We start from the raw sequence: 11,062 nt of genomic DNA, 5'->3' as shown, positions 1-11,062 counted from the left end.
AGTTTGCCAAAAGGCACCTAAAGACTCTCAGACCATGAGAAACACGATTCTCTGGTCTGACGAATCCAACATTGAACTCTTTGGCCTGCACACCTGGAGGAAACCTACAGTGAAGCATGGTGGTGGCGGCATCATGCTGTCGGGATGTTTTTCAGAGGCAGGGACTGGGAGACTAGTCAGGATCGAGAAAACATTTACGGAGCAAAGTACAGAGAGATCCTTGATGAAAACCTGCTCCAGAGCGCTCAGGACCTCAGACTGAGGCGAAGGTTCACCTTCCAACAGGACAACAACCCTAAGCACATAGCCAAGACAACGCAGGAGTGGTTTCGATACAAGTCTCTGAATGTCCTTGAGTGGCCTTGCCAGAGCCCGGACTTGAACCCGATCGAACATCTCTGGAGAGACCTGAAAATAGCTGTGCAGAGATGCTGCCCATCCAACCTGAAAGAGCTTGAGAGGATCTGCAGAGAAGAATGAAATAAATTCCCCAAATACAGGCGTGGCAAGCTTGTAGCGTCATACCCAAGACTCAAGGCTGTAATCGCTGCCAACGGTGCTTCAAAGTACTGAGTATAGGGTCTGAATACTTATGTAAATGTGATTTTTCAGTTTTAGCTTTGTTATTATGGGGTATTGTGTGTAGATTGAGGGATATTTTTTGTAATCCATTTCAGAATAAGGCTGTAACGTAACAAAATTAGGAAAAAGTCAAGGGGTCTGAGTACTTTCCGAATGCACTGTACTTATTCTTTTTATTTTTTTATTTCACCTTTATTTAACCAGGTAGGCAAGTTGAGAACAAGTTCTCATTTACAATTGCGACCTGGCCAGGATAAAGCAAAGCAGTTCGATAACATACAAAAACACAGTTACACATGGAGTAAAACAACATACAATCAATGATGCAATAGAAGAAAAAAAATAAATAAATAAGACTATATACAATGTGAGCAAATGATGTGAGATAAGGGAGGTAAAGGCAAAAAAATGCCATGGTGGCATAGTAAATAAAGTATAGCAAGAAAAACACTGGAATGGTAGATTTGTAGTTTGAAGAAAGTTCAGAGATAAAATATAAATAATATGGTGCAAAGGAGCAAAATAAATAAAATAAATAAATACAGTAGGGGAAGAGGTAGTAGTTTGGGCTAAATTATAGATGGGCTATGTACAGGTGCAGTGATCTGTGAGCTGCTCTGACAGCTGGTGCTTAAAGCTAGTGAGGGAGATAAGTGTTTCCAGTTTCAGAGATTTTTGTAGTTCGTTCCAGTCATTGGCAGCAGAGAACTGGAAGGAGAGACGACCAAAGGAGGAGTTGGCTTTAGGGGTGACCAGAGAGATATACCTGCTGGAGCGCGTGCTACAGGTGGGTGCTGCTATGGTGACCAGTGAGCGGAGATAAGGGGGGACTTTACCTAGCAGGGTCTTGTAGATGACCTGGAGCCAATGTGTTTGGCGACGATTATGAAGCGAAGGCCAGCCAACGAGAGCGTACAGGTCGCAGTGGTGGGTAGTATATGGGGCTTTGGTGACAAAACGGATGGCACTGTGATAGACTGCATCCAGCTTGTTGAGTAGGGTATTGGAAGCTATTTTGTAAATGACATCGCCGAAGTCGAGGATTGGTAGGATGGTCAGTTTTACGAGGGTATGTTTGGCAGCATGAGTGAAGGATGCTTTGTTGCGAAATAGGAAGCCAATTCGAGATTTCACTTTGGATTGGAGATGATTGATGTGAGTCTGGAAGGAGAGTTTACAGTCTAACCAGACACCTAGGTATTTGTAGTTGTCCACAAATTCTAAGTTAGAACCGTCCAGAGAAGTGATGCTGGACAGGCGGGCAGGTGCAGGCAGCGATCGGTTGAAGAGCATGCATTTAGTTTTACTTGTGTTTAGGAGCAGTTGGAGACCACGGAAGGAGAGTTGAATGGCATTGAAGCTCGTCTGGAGGGTTGTTAACACAGTGTCCAAAGAAGGGCCAGAAGTGTACAGAATGGTGTCGTCTGCGTAGAGGTGGATCAGAGATTCACCAGCAGCAAGAGCGACATCATTTATGTATACAGAGAAAAGAGTTGGCCCAAGAATTTAACCCTGTGGTACCCCCATAGAGACTGCCAGAGGTCCAGACAGTAGGCCCTCCGATTTGACACACTGAACTCTGTCAGAGAAGTAGTTGGTGAACCAGGCGACACAATCGTTTGAGAAACCAAGGCTACTGAGTCTGCCGATGAGGATGTGGTGATTAACAGAGTCAAAAGCTTTGGCCAGGTCAATGAATACGGCAGCACAGTATTGTTTCTTATCGATGGCGGTTACGATGTCGTTTAGGACCTTGAGCGTGGCTGAGGTGCACCCATGACCAGCTCTGAAACCAGATTGCATAGCGGAGAGGGTGCGGTGGGATTCGAAATGGTCGGTAATCTGTTTGTTGACTTGGCTTTCGAAGACCTTAGAAAGGCAGGGTAGGATGGATATAGGTCTGTAGCAATTTGGGTCAAGAGTGTCACCTCCTTTGAAGAGGGGGATGACAGCAGCTGCTTTCCAATCTATGGGAATCTCAGACGACACGAAAGAGAGGTTGAACAGGCTAGTAATAGGGGTTGCAATAATTTCGGCAGATAATTTTAGAAAGAAAGGGTCCAGATTGTCAAGCCCAGCTGATTTGTAGGGGTCCAGATTTTGCAGCTCTTTCAGAACATCAGCTGAATGGATTTGGGAGAAGGAGAAATGGGGGAGGCTTGGGCGAGTAGCTGTGGGGGGTGCAGTGCTGTTGAATGCAGTAGGGGTAGTTAGGTGGAAAGCATGGCCAGCCGTAGAAAAATGCTTATTGAAATTCTCAATTATAGTGGGCTTATCGGTGGTGACAGAGTTTCCTATCCTCAGTGCAGTGGGCAGTTGGGAGGAGGTGTTCTTATTCTCCATGGACTTTACAATGTCCCAGAACTTTTTAGAGTTGGAGTTGCACGAAGCGAATTTCTGTTTGAAAAAGCTAGCCTTGGCGTTTCTAACTGCCTGTGTGTATTGGTTTCTAACTTCCCTAAAAAGTTGCATATCGCGGGGGCAGTTCGATGCTAATGCAGAACGCCACAGGATATTTTTGTGTTGGTTAAGGGCAGTCAGGTCTGGGGAGAACCAAGGGCTATATCTGTTCCTGGTTCTAAATTTATTGAAAGGGGCATGCTTATTTAAGATGGAGAGGAAGGCATTTAAAAAAAATAACCAGGCATCCTCTACTGACGGGATGAGGTCAATATCCTTCCAGGATACCAGGGCCAGGTCGAATAGAAAGGCTTGCTCGTTGAAATGTTTCAGGGAGCGTTTGACAGTGATGAGTGGAGGTCGTTTGACCGCTGACCCATTACGGGTGCAGGCAATGAGGCAGTGATCGCTGAGATCTTGGTTGAAAACAGCAGAGGTGTATTTAGAGGGCACGTTGGTTAGGATGATATCTATGAGGGTGCCAGTGTTTGCGGCTTTGGGGTTGTACCTGGTGGGTTCATTAATAATTTTTGTGAGATTGAGGGCATCAAGCTTGGATTGTAGGATGGCTGGGGTGTTAAGCATGTCCCAGTTTAGGTCACCTAGTAGCACGAGCTCTGAAGATAGATGGGGGGCAATCAGTTCACATATGGTGTCCAGAGCACAACTAGGGGCCGAGGGGGGTCTATAGCAGGCGGCAACGGTGAGAGACTTGTTTTTGGAGAGGTGGATTTTTAAAAGTAGAAGTTCAAATTGTTTGGGTACAGACCTGGATAGCAGGACAGAACTCTGCAGGCTATCTCTGCAGTAGATTGCAACACCGCCCCCTTTGGTCGTTCTATCTTGTCTGAAAACGTTGTAGTTAGGGATGAAGATTTCAGAGTTTTTGGTGGACTTCCTAAGCCAAGATTCAGACACAGCTAGGACATCCGGGTTGGCAGAGTGTGCTAAAGCAGTGAATAAAACAAACTTAGGGAGGAGGCTTCTAATGTTAACATGCATGAAACCAAGGTTATTACGGTTACAGAAGTCATCAAAAGAGAGCGCCTGGGGAGTAGGAGTGGAGCCAGGCACTGCAGGGCCTGGATTCACCTCTACATCCCCAGAGGAGCAGAGAAGAATAAGTATGAGGGTACGGCTAAAAGCTATAAGAATTGGTCGTCTGTGACGTCCAGAATAGAGAGAAAAAGGAGCAGGTTTCTGGGGGCGATAAAATAGCTTCAAGGTATAATGTACAGACAAAGGTATGGTGGGATGTGAGTACAGAGGAGGTAAACCTAGGCATTTAGTGATTATGAGAGAGATATTGTCTCTAGAAACATCATTGAAACCAGAAGATGTCATAGCATGTGTGGGTGGAGGAACTGAGAGGTTGGATAAGGTATAATGAGCAGGGCTAGAGGCTCTACAGTGAAATAAGCCAATAAACACTAACCAGAACAGCAATGGAGAAGGCATATTGACATTAAGGAGAGGCATGCTTAGCCGAGTGATCAAAGGGTCCAGTGAGATTCAGACAGCTAGCCGGGCCATAGGTAGCAAGCTGGTGGAAGATGGGAGGGAGGTCTGTTTTTAGCCACCTCGTGCGTTTCCGTCTGTGGGTTAGTGGGGTTCCGTGTGGAAGGGGGGACCAGTCCAAGTTGGCAAAATAGTTAGTTATAGTGGCCCAAGAAAAGTGTCCGATAGACCTATTCAGATCGCAGCCGAAAAGACAGCTAACGATTAGCAGGCCGCAGATGGGCGATCAGGTTACGTCGCGACGGAGGGGCCAGTTGGATAACTCCCTCGGGCAGATAACGTCGGTGGTCCAGTCGTGAAGACCCGATGGGGCTCCGCATCGGCAGTAAAACGGGTCAGGATAGGTGAGTTGTAGCCCAGGAGACACTTCAGCTGGCTAGCTCAGGAATAGCCCAGGAGTGGCTGACGGAACTCTTCAGCTGGCTAGCTGGCTAGCTCCGTAATAATGTGTGTTAATTCCGTGACCGACGTTGCCAATAGTCACTCAGGTAGCAGCTAGTTAGCTGCAAGATCCAGGTGTAAATGTCCAGAGCCTGCGGTAGAAATCGGGGAAAGGAGAGAGAATAGGTCCGGTATGCTCTGGTCTGAGTCGCGCTGTACAAAAACTGGCGATAGCTTTTCGAGCTAATGGATAGCTGAGGACAGCTAACCGTGGCTAGCTGAACTTCAACGTTAGCCAGTGAAAATGGCTAAACACTTGCTAGCTTCTGTTGTGGAATTCAGATGAGGTAAATAATACTTTCTTTTTTAAATTGGTGAGGCGGGTTGCAGGAGAGTGCTTTGAGGTTGAGTTTTTAGAATTAAAAAAATATATATATAAAAAGATAAGTGAAGAAAAAAAAAATATATGTAAATATATATATACACGGGACACGACAAGAGGAGGGTAGAGGACGTCTGAACTGCTACGCCATCTTGGAAAAAAAACTTAGAAACTAGGCAAGGTACCTACCCAGCAGCAGCTGCTGAAGATATTCTTCCACTTCACAGCCGCTTTAAGAAGATATTTACTAAAAATAGTCTGAGCTTCATGTGTCTCACCCGACAGCATGAGGCGCCTGAAACGGATCATTTGAATCTACAGTAGGAATAAGCTATTACTGTAAAGAAATACAGTAAGTTAGAAAACATTTTACAGGCTTCCGAATTACAGTTAATAACAGTATTTTTCAGCGTTTTATCCATAATGCAGTGCAATCTACAGCATGAATGCTGTAAAACACATTTATGGTATTATACTGTACATCCTACAGTGTTATACTGTTGAAATTACAGAAATGTCAAACAGTGTACTGTTTGGTATAGCACAGAGAATTTTCGATCAACGTTAACTTGGTGATATTATCTTCGCTTTCGATCCGGCCAAATGTGTATCTTTGAAAATGTCTGTGTCCAGTTGCAGGTGGTGAGTTTTAATTTAGAAAATGCTCCATTATTCTCCGTTATTACAATAAATAAATGTTTTTGCTCCATGAAGTAATCCAATAATGTGTACGCCACCATCTTATCTTTTCAAATCTTCTCTCATTAATCGAGACAGGTGAGTGTCATCATGACATGTGGCACTTTGGGGTGGATCTACCTCTCAATCAATGAGAGAAGATTTGAAATAGACAAGATGGTGGCATGGATAACTTCATTTATTTATTTGAATAACGGAGCATTTTCCGTTATTCATTATCTGTCGACTAGGTGTGAAAGAGGCATCATGCATAGCTTTTATTTTTACCCTTAAGAGTAGGAGTAAAATATCTTTATTCTTTTGACAAATGTTCTACTCTTTGACGCTGTCACGTCCTGGCCAGTATAAGGGTTAATTGTTATTGTAGTTTGGTCAGGACGTGGCAGAGGGTATTTGTTTTATGTGGTTCGGGGTGGTGTGTTAGTTAGGAGGGCGTTTGATTTATTATTTCCGGGTTTTGGGTTATGGTCTATGTTTAGGTATTTCTATGTGTAGTCTAGTGAGTGTGTTTCTATGTTGAGTTAATTAGGGTGGACTTCCAATTGAAGGCAGCTGTTTGGTGTTGCCTTTGATTGGAAGTCCTATATTAGTTGGGTGTGTTTGTCTTGTATTTTGTGGGAGATTGTTCTTGGATTGCTGTGTTGCCTTCAAGACTGTCATTTTGTCGTTCATCGTTTGTTTATTTTTGTATACGTGTTTGTTTGGTTTTTTTGCCTTCTTTTCCCGTAAATAAAGAAGATGAGTATACACATACCTGCTGCGTTTTGGTCCACCATTTCTAACGACGAGCGTGACAGACGCTTTGTGGATACAGGCCCAGACCTCTATGCATGTCACGTCCTGACCAGTTTAGGTATTATTTGTATTGTAGTTTGGTCAGGACGTGGCAGAGGGTATTTGTTTTGGTTGGTTCGGGGTGGTTGGTTGTGTTTAGGGTGTGTGATTTGTTAGTTCTGGGTGTTGGGTATGTTCTAGGTTATATTTTCTACATTCTGTCTAGTTTTTCTATGTTTAGGTTTGGGTGTGGACTCTCAATTGGAGGCAGGTGTTTCTATTTTCCTCTGATTGAGAGTCCTATATATAGGTATGTGTTTGGGGTTGTTAATTGTGGGTAGTTGTATTTCGCACTGCTGTTATTATTGTAGCCTGTGAAACTGTCGTTCTTTGGTTTCCGTGTTCACGTTTATTTAATAAATTATAATGATGAGCACGCAACCCGCTGCGCCTTGGTCCTCTCTCTCCTACGACAGCCGTTACAATGCAGTCAGTCAAATAATTATCTGGAACCTCTTCTTACCTCTTCTACTGCAGCCCTCATCTCCACATACAACACCCATTCTGCCAGTCACATTCTGTTAAAGGTCCCCAAAGCCCACACATCCCTGGGTCGCTCGTCTTTACAGTTCGCTGCAGCTAGCGACTGGAACGAGCTGCAACAAACACTCAAACTGGATAGTTATCTCAATCGCTTCATTCACTCAATCATGGACACTCTTCCTGACAGTTGTGGCTGCTTTGCATGATGTATTGTTATCTCTACCTTCTTGCCCTTTGTGCTGCTGTCTGTCCCCAATAATGTTTGTACCATGTTTTGTGCTGCTACCATGTTGTGTTGCTACCATGTTGTTGTGTTGCTACCATGCTGTGTTGTCGTGTGTTGCTGCCTTGTTATTGTCACGAATACCACCGAAGGCGGCTCCCCTGCCTGCTCGGGCGGTGCTCGGCGGTCGTCGTCGCCGACCTACTAGCCGCCGCTGATCACTTTTTCCTTTTACATTTACATTACATTTTAGTCATTTAGCAGACGCTCTTATCCAGAGCGACTTACAGTCGTTGGTATGTCTTATTGGTTGCACCTGTTCTTTTTGTGTGTCTTGATTTTTGGTTATTTAAGCCTGTTTAGCCCGCCCAGGTTTGTGCGGGATTATTTTATCGTCAGTTTGCTATTTGGATGTGCTGGCGATCCTATTGGATTTATTTTCTTTCCGGACTGTGTGCCCGTTGGTTATTGGGTTGGTCGTTTTGTTTCACATGCCTGTTGTGTTGGTGTGGACCGTGTTACTGGAGAAAATAAATCTCATTTTGTTACCTACCTCTGCTCTCTCTGCGCCTGACTCCTACCACCACTCCTAGCACTCGTGACAGCTATGTTGTCTTAGGTCTCTCTTTAGGTAGTGTTGTGTTGTCTCTCTTGTCGTGATGTGTGTTTTGTATTATATTTATGTTATTTATTCATTTTAATCCCAGCCCCCTTCCCTGCAGGAGGTCTTTTGCCTTTTGTTAGGCTGTCATTGTAAATAAGAATTTGTTCTTAACTGACTTGCCTAGTTAAATAAAGGTTAAATAAAAATAAATTACCACTGAGTGTGGTGGATGCTTAACTTTGACTTCCCCATAATCTGTTACACTTCCTGTGAGCTGAGCCCCCTGTAGAGCTGTGTCAGCTGATTTGTCATTGGCCGATGTGTTTCAGTGCTTGCTCCTGCCAAATCCTCTTGTTCTCAACTCCAGGTCTCTTGGTTTAGATTTGACACAGAAGACCTGAAAGTCTCCCATACAGGGAATGTGGTTTCTTAAAAAATTCTCGGGGTGGATCAAGCAAATTATGGAGCTCTGCTTCCCTCCAGCAATATCCTGCTTGATATAGGACAGAGATGAAGCCGTGGAAGCTAGCCTTCAGAGGGGGGAATTGTGCACCAACATAACTATTACTAGAGTATCACACACGCACAAAAAAAGAGCAAGCGTGGGAAACAGGAAGGAAATGAGTGAGAGAAAAAAAGAGAAAAACACCTTCTCAGTCGTGCTGCATCCAGGAGGAATCAATAAAATGAATAGATATAAAATAAGCTATCTTATAAGAACATAGCAGGGATTCATTACTTGTGTTCAGGAAGGTGAGGTAGAGTAGAGCCACATTAATCATTCCCTTACAGGTACTGATGTTACCCAATATTAGGACTGGGCATAGGGCACAACCAGCATCCATGTTTTTGTATCTACGAGATGTAGAACAGTTAAGGTATTTTTTTCCACAGCTGCATTGTACAATGCAATGTACTGCAGCATTTAACCAAGGCTTCATTATACTACAGCCATTAATTGCATATTACAGTCTTACAAACAAACACCTCGGAAAAACATTTACATTGACTTATTTGTTTTAAAGAACAACGTGGCACATGTGGCACACTTGCTGACAATGAGTCTGAAGTAAAGTGTCAACAATGTGGGGGATATCTAAAACAGAACAATACTTCCACTTCCTGATTTATAACACTTACATAAACAAGTTGGCAGTCACTAATGCTTAGAACAATTCATCTATTGTACTTATTGACTACAGGATACCACAGTACTAAACATTACAATGAAACAAATTAAAATAGCAGCTACTATTTTTCATACTCAAGATTTCTGATATATATATATATATATATATAACTTGCTAAATCCTGTGTAACACCTCGTAATTACATTTTACTTATGCAGATTTTACATGTACTCTGTGGTGTACTTGTGTGTTTATCCTCCCATTTGAGGATGACCCTAGTCAGTGAGATTGACCTTTATCTGATGTTTTTGTAAACTCAAACAAGTTAACCCAGATGGTACACTTTTTGGGGGCAAGTGCTAGCAACAACATTGAGTGGAAGTTTGTGACATGTGCGTTCACGGGTAGGTAATTAGAGCCTATGAAAGTTCAGGACACCCAGTGCATCTGCCCACAAGAGATTAGAACCTTGTGATAGTTATTACTGAATCGGATGCAGCTGAGTAGAAACAAAATACTAAATTGTAGAATTTAGTGAAAACTTGCACATTTGTAACAAGCATGGTAACAAGTATTCCTTGTTACCCCTCTGTAATTACAGACTGCAATTATTGAGTCATTACAATTAACTACAATGCTTGTTACAGTGCAATTACACATGTAATTACACTATAATAAAGACCCCTTCAAGTGAAGTGTTACCGAACCCTCTGTGGAAAGAGTTCTACATGGAACACAGAAAGGTTTTACCTGGAATCAAAAGGTTTCTAATTGGGAAAAAAAGGGTTCTTCAAAAAGGTTCTTCTATGGGGACAGCCAAAGAACCATTTTAGGTTCCAGATACCACCTTTTTTTCTAAGAGTGTATAGTGAATGAAAGGCTATTATAGGCCCCATCATTTTGCTGTTGGATGATTTGTTTCTTTGTTTGCTGTTACTTTGAGCCCAATGTTGCACTGAATTTCCTCCACAACATCAAAACTGACAACACTGAGGGGTTTAAATGAGGAACCATCGATTCACCAGGATGTGACCTCATTTCCCCCGCATTAACACTGCTCTCCCCTCGGTACCTGTCAGCCACCCTGCCTACATGCTCTCCCTTTCATGCAGTCAAGCAGTCTATCGTCTGGCCAGAGCAGAGTCATATATTTAAATCACAGAGCAGAATCAGGGCTCGTTTCTCTCCACTGGCGTGGATGTGTGCTCTGCCCTTGTCTGGCTTTCCTACTCTGTCCTGAAATCCGCATCAGATTCTGGTCCTGTCAAGTAGCATAGCGTTTGGATTGTGTTTTATAGTAAGTTGGGTGTTCTAGTGTTCTCCCCATGCATAAAAACATACTGGGAAGTGTACAGCCTCAGAGCCATTATATAGATTAAATTGAGCGATAAATGCATTAGGCTATGTGCTTCCTCACAGAAATCTGTTTGCCTGAAATCCATCCCAACAATGCAGATTAAATGAGAGGATATTGGAAATAAGGGGTAATAAGTGGATCGTCATTATGTGTAGTGGTAACCTTTAGGCCACAGAAATGCATTCATCTAAAAAAGACAATTTGTCACTCAGCATGATTGAATGCACTTTTGCTTTACTACAGTTCATATTTGGACACTCAGTTGGTGGTTGATGGTGTTGCCTTATACTGCACTGGACTGGGGCATTAGAACAAATACTGCCATCTACTGACATGATATCTGAAAGGACTATCTGTGCTCGTTTTGTCCACTCACCAGAACCATTCAAAGAAATCAGCTGTCCTTTTGTGGTCCAATTTCAATATTAATTCTTAATAGTGGTAGAGTATAGTCATAACCTTTGGGGCA

This window comes from Salmo salar, chromosome 24 (assembly GCF_965601325.2).
Source record: "Salmo salar chromosome 24, fSalSal1, whole genome shotgun sequence".
Lineage (NCBI taxonomy): Eukaryota > Metazoa > Chordata > Actinopteri > Salmoniformes > Salmonidae > Salmo > Salmo salar.
Note: the sequence above shows the minus strand (reverse complement) of the source record.